General features: G+C 36.2%; 1 pseudogene; it reads left to right on the top strand.

Annotated features, from left to right (window-relative positions):
- The first annotated feature begins 5197 nt into the window (after nucleotides 1–5197).
- On the top strand, nucleotides 5198–5314 carry LOC127946621 (uncharacterized; annotated as a pseudogene).
- Nucleotides 5315–6857: the final 1543 nt, after the last annotated feature.

The following is a 6857-nucleotide window of genomic DNA, read 5'->3' as shown; positions in this document are numbered from 1 at the left end:
TGTAGCCTATGTTTCATCACTTTTCTGGAAAGATTTGAGCTCCTATAGTTTCTCTAAAGTAATTTACACATTATGGATGTTGTTTGCTTTTTTTAAAAACCCAAACAAATCTTTAGAATCAACTGTTAACTTTCTTATCCTTGTGGCAAAGTTCTATTTTCACAAACAGAGATTTCTTAAGAAAAAAACTACTTTTATAGATTTCCTATGTGAAGTAGAACATTTCATTTAATCACTAAGATTAATTAATAACAAAATAATTTTTTGAGGAGATATTAATATTTGGTTTGATGTATTTTTGTGTCTTTTTATTATTGTTATATTATTGTTATTATATAATCCTAATCCTGATTATAAAATATATAAATTCCCCTCAAAACGGTAACAAGACATTTTTAAAAACCCGTTCAATAACCATCAGTATAATTTTGTAAGATAAACTCTGCTATGCTATTTGCAGTCTCATATATGCTGTGTGCTTTTTTGATTAAGGTGAATTAATGCATAATTTATTGCTATAATTAATATAATAATAATGAAATGTTCTTTCAAACAGGCTCATGTTCATCTTCTATAATTGTTTCTTTTTGTGCGTCTCCTGCTCACGCGTCAGTTACCGTAGAAACAGTAAACTTAGCCTCATGCTTTCAGTTTGTTCACTCAGATTCTCGGTCAAGGTAAGTTAAGTGTCTAAGTGAGGAAATTATGCCACGAATGTGACAAACTTTTTAAACCTTCGCTTGTTCAATTGCTTGACGAAGCCTAACCGTCTAAGGAGCTATCTTGAGCAACAAGGAAGTAACGTTATTATTTAATTTTTAGTAAAGACTATCGATAAAATATGTTATTTCACTGTTATTATGTTGTCCCGTTAAAGCTAGGATTACTTACTTTACTGGAAATTAATTGAAAGTACTTTTTTCGTGTATGGCATGATTCCAAAAAAGTCCCATTGATTTACATTTGGAGGTTCGTTATGTCTGTTAAACATAACCCCTGCTTACAAACGTTTCAAATTTAAACGCGTGTAATCGTCCTAAAAAGTTGCACGCGGGTGAATTCTCCCGCTAAATTTTACAGAAAGGAACACTAAACTGTAATTTTTTTTGCAATTACATTCAATTATATTCATATAGTTGTACGTGCCATGTAACAGGGTGTCCTTGAGTGATAAAAAAAGCCTAATTTAAAGCTACTGATTTTTAACTTACAGGAAGAGATTAACAAAAAATGTCAGAAAATGAAAAATCTGTCCCTACCGATTCCAATGGCAGAGAGAAATAGACAGTACCTGGCGTCTACGACGAATATAAAAAACAAGGATTTGGAGAGGAAAGTACCATGTCAACTCAAGACAAAGAAAATGATGTTGATTAGTTTTTGTGACATTTTATAATGATACGTCTTATATATATATTGTTTAGCAGAATTCTATAGGTGTGGGTAGACACAGAAGAATTAGAACACAAAAGGTAAAAAAAAAAAAAAAACATCGCTCAGGCAACACCAGCTGATATATACCAGACAGGGATCCCAGACACTGCTGTAATAACTTTTATTTTATTAAAAAACATGATATGTAAAAATGATAGCCTGAATGCACTGTAAGTTGCTTTGGATAAAAGCGTCTGCTAAATACATAAATTTAATTTAATTTTATTATTTTAAATAATAGATCATTTTGCTTGTGGTTTATTTATAGTCTGGCATTCCATGGTGTCGGGGAAGCACTCTGTGATACTATCAAATGAAGCCCGGAAGGAGAAAATTGAACAAGTTAAAGCTCTCAAAGATGAGTGTAGAGCAGCTCTTGTTGGCAGACACAAGTACATCGTCTCAGTCAATGTAGAGGTGATCAGCCTGGGGGGTATGTAAAAAAAAACCACATGGCCTGAATAAATAAATAGGCATTCCCATAATAAATTGTGTTTGTTTATAAATAATCTGTATGTGAAGTGCCATCTGAATTTCGTCTAGAATGATAATTTTTTATAAAGCCTGTGTAGTTATTAATTGATAGGTCATTTGCATTGCCATTTAAGTTAAATTAATGAATTTAAATATACAAGCTTGATAAAAATGATCATTCTAGAAGAAATTTCAGATGGCACTTAGAGGCTTTTGCATCTGAACTCTTCATGTATTAATCATGTTGATAGGCCCTATAAAACAAATATTACATATTAATCATGTCAATTTCCAAATGACGTCCAAAAAAATTACCCTGTTCAAAGGTCAAATGTTGTTCATGATGTTCAGAAATGGTCATGGACCGATGGACCTAATATAGACATGATCTGCACGTCTATCCGACATCCAATGTTTAGTGGGTTGAGTCACAGGAGGACTAGTAATTAGATGTGTAAAATCTAATTGGCTAACTTAGGCTAATTCATGGTATTCATAACAAGACAAGCCAACTAGACAGCCAGAAGGATTATCCCTGCAATTAATGCAATTTAAGTAGCTTTGGATGGGCAGCATGCCCTAAGTGGTGAGTGACTAAGTAAATATATATGCATGTTGCTAAGGAGAACAAAGAACTGGGTTGCTTTTCATTCACTGATTGCAGGGTCTTACCGGGCAGTGTTTGTTCTCCATGAGAATCACGTACAAGGCCATAACAACCACAAACATAGCCCAGGTCAGTGTGGGTTGAAGTGGGCCGGTTCTTTTTTTTTTTTCAAGTGTAGCTTCCTGTTTTGTATCGTCTATAGGTCATTCAATTCTCTTATATCATTCTCTGTGGAGGTGAATTTTGGAATGCTTGACTGCTCAGGGGCAAGTGTTCTTCACAGTTTGGAGTTTCTTTTTACTCGGGTCATGAACCAAGCCCTCAAAGCACAAAAGGTATAAATATACTGTATTATTTCAGAAATTTGATGAATGATGAATGAAAAAGGCCTGTATAGGATAGGATATGTAAATCACTGCTTGCTTTGTTGGACCATGCGTTAATATAAATATTTGAATAGTTTAGTAAAGATGCTATGTTCTGCTTTGCATTTTCATACTTTTATATATATATATATTTACATTTACATGAAGAAAAAACATATTTTAAAATCAAAAGGAAAAAAGTAACTAATTATGTTTTACACAAAAATGCTGTCTATTTTTAAAGCCATTAACATTTGTTGTATTAGACAGTAATTTAAGTTTTTAAAATTAGACTGAGTTTTAAGTGTTTTTTTGCTTAATAAATCTCACTTTTATTATTGTTATCCTGTTTGGCTATAATGATTTTTATTTTAAAATAAAAGGCAACAAAAATATGGGACTGGGACAGGTTGGTCATATGTAAGATCCTGAACTGCATCTCTAAATATGAATAGACAAAATTCATTGGTCTGTATTCACATTTAGGAAGTACCAGGAGTACCAGCAATGCTTCCACCAAATAAAAGAGAAATTACAGGATAACCATCTTGAATGACAATTTGAATTGAGGTTTGTAAACCACAGCTTTACAGACCACAGTCAACTCAAAATCAAAACTTAACCCTGTATTTAATTTAAATGAGCTCTGCTGTGTCATTCCAACAGTGAAAATTACATCTTTGGAAAGTTCGACACATTCTGCAAACATCTGTACAAGATCACAGACATGGCCACCACCCTTGGCCTAACTAGATTTTTGAAGCCTGCAGTTTATGAAAGTAGAAGGTGCTGAGAAAATATACATGCTCTACCAAACGACTGTGACCAGCATCAAATCCAAGATCTACAATGTGTTTGACCACCGCAAATGAGAGGCAAGGTCTCTTATGACTGTATAGTCGAAGATTTAGATAAGTGTTTTTTTTTTTTTTTTTTGTAGACATGATCCATCTCTCATATAAAAAGGTTATTTTTTTTGACAATGACTACACTGAGCTCAGAAAACAAATCCTGGGCTTTTATCAGTCTCTTAATGCAATTGACACTGTGCATCAACATCCAATCATTGTAAGGCCCTTTTTGTCACCTAGGTGAAAGATTATTAATTGAAAATTTGAATGGCTGATCCAGTTATTGCAGTTTATGACCAAAAGATTACGTAAATATATTCCTCCTACTCTAAAAGTAAAGCAGGTCCTTGACCTGTTGTCCAAATCTGTGAGTGGTCTGGGCAGACAAATGGACCTCACCCAGAAGTATATGGTAGATCTGCAATGGTATGAAATTGACCTTGAGTTTGTGCGCAAACTACCAAAGAGAGAAGAACTCTTCTGCACAATTCAAGACTCACTTTTATAGTTTATGAGTCTGATAAATGACTTGTTTCCAGGCACCCAGCTGGATAAGGCTGGTTATCTGGAGATGGAAACTGCTATTACCAAACAAGCTGAAAAAAATGGACTGATTGCACACCCATGCTGGATTCTAAAACTGTATATAATGCACAGAGAGTGAGGCGTGTTAGCCATTATCTGTTTTACTTTTATTAAAATTATAGGAATGAGTTTTGTCATATGCCCTGGCTGTAGGCATACACAGTTTTGCTGATGAGGACATTGATCCTCACACCATCTCTTTGTTTTCTGTGTGTAGGGATGATGACTCAGTGGTCCCAGTGGAACAAGAAAGACCACATGTATCCACACTCTAATGAACGCCATGAGAGACTGTGGAAGTCCACACAAAGAAATGAGGTGGATGAATCCCAAGGCTATTACTGCATCCCAGAAGTTTGGCACATTGTACGTGGCTACAAATGAATGGACAGATGGTGTCTTCTACACACTGTGGAGGAAAACTTTAAAAGGCCAAGAAGGTGAGAGAGTTGCATCAACAAACAATTTAAAGTAAATTAATGACATGTTTATGTCACCTTTAACTTTGAATCTATGGGCAATAAGCAGTTTTCTGTAATTTATCATTAGTTAAATATTTATGGTGCCTGTGACATTTCACTTGTGAGTATTTAAAATGGCAATTAAATTACTCCATGGTGCATGGTAAAATATTTTACAGGGAGAACACATATGGATTGTTCTTGATGGTTCAGTCGATGCTATCTGGATTGAAAACATCAACTTTCAAACTTAGATGACAAAAAAAAAAACCCTCACCCTGGCAAATGGAGACCGAATTCCAATGGCTCCCAACTGCAAGGTGGTATTTGAGCCACACAACATTAACAATGCATCTCCTGCCACTGTGTCTCGCAACTGAACGGTCTTCATGAGCTCCTCTCTTCTGGACTGGCAACCCAGCCGGCAGCCATATCACCCTGGAGCCCAAGACTGGTTGCCCACTGAAGCTAAGCAGGGCTGAGCCTGGTTAGTACCTGGATGGGAGACCTCCTGGGAAAACTAGGTTGCTGCTGGAAGAGGTGCTAGTGAGGCCAGTTGGGATGCTCACCCTGTGGTCTGTGTGGGTCCTAGTGCCCCAGTGTAGTGATGGGAACACTATACTGTCAACAAGCACCGTCCTTCGGATGAGACGTTAAACCGAGGTCCTGACTTTCGAAAAGAGTAGAGGTATATCCCCATATCCACTGATTGGCTTCATCACTCTGTCTCCTCTCACCAGTAAGCTGGTGTGTGGTGAGCGTTCTGGCTCACTATGGCTGCCGTCGCATCATCCAGGTGGATTCTGCACACTGGTGGTGGTTGAGGAGATACCCCCCCTGACAATGTAAAGCGCTTTCAGTGCCTAGAAAAGCGCTATATAAATGTAAAGTATTATTATTATTATTATTATTATTATTAACCCATACTGAAGGTCTGGTTGCAAAAGATCCCAGCAACACAGCTAAAGTGCTGCTGGCCTCCTTCAGCTCTATCTACATGTCAATACAATGTTTGTAAAACCATTTAAGCCATTATGAATATAAAAATCTCCATTGATTTTTTTGGCATTGCCTAAGGAAAGGTCAGAGAGGATTTTGTACATAGTTTTGAAAAGCCCTCACAAACTATTGACTATTTTCCTCACGATTTTGGTGACTTTTGTCTTCACTGTGGTTTCCCCTAAAATGCAACTAATTGAGTGTATGTACATCAAGCAAAAAACTAATTTATTACAGGTCATTTCTGATGCACAGTCACAATTATTTTAGAGTATAATGAAATAAAGCTTGAGTGGCTTTTTTAATTAATATACACTATCAGTTAGAATTTTAGACACACTAAAGCTCTGTTTAATTCATGTTATTGAATGGCAAATGGTGCTTTGCTGGAATTAGATGATCGAGCCAAGATGGAGGTATGCTTTAAACAGCACAATGCCATGTTGGACCTGCCCAGCACACAGGGCAACCAGACCATGAGCCACAGGGCTACATGAGCAAGTATGAGCCGGAAAAACATTTGAGCAAAAGCATAAACTTCTCCTCAGTCACTCTGCCTGGCATGTTCCAGCAGACTATCAAGAGTTACTTAGACAAACGCATGGGCACCACCAATGGACCTCCAGGTGGGAAGAAGATGACCGTCTTTATTGATGAAATCAACATGCCAGTTATCAATGAGTGGGGTGATCAGGTGAGGTGTCACATACTACTTAATTTGCCAAAAATTTACACCTTTTGTCCATTTCTTTGAGCACACTTTATATCATAAAGATGACCTCAACAGATAAAGACCGTAGTTTTGGAGTTATCTGCCAAATAACAAGGCATAATTAATAAATGTAATAAAGCATTTTAACAAGTAAAAAATTATAGAGCACTGCAGTGATGACAAATGTTTGTTAGCCAACCTGGAAGTTCAAATCACCCTGGTTCCCTCGACAAAAACTTAATAGGATTTTTCCATTATCATTTGGAATATAGTAGAAAATAAGCTCCGTGGGCAATGGAAGTTTATGATTCTTACACGTTTTGTTTATCATGATAATGTTCACATATGAACTCAACTTGTATGCATTTT

Source organism: Carassius gibelio, chromosome A24 (genome assembly GCF_023724105.1).
Source record: "Carassius gibelio isolate Cgi1373 ecotype wild population from Czech Republic chromosome A24, carGib1.2-hapl.c, whole genome shotgun sequence".
NCBI lineage: Eukaryota > Metazoa > Chordata > Actinopteri > Cypriniformes > Cyprinidae > Carassius > Carassius gibelio.
The sequence above is the reverse complement of the archived record's forward strand: the minus strand, read 5'-3'. Positions and strand labels throughout refer to the sequence as shown.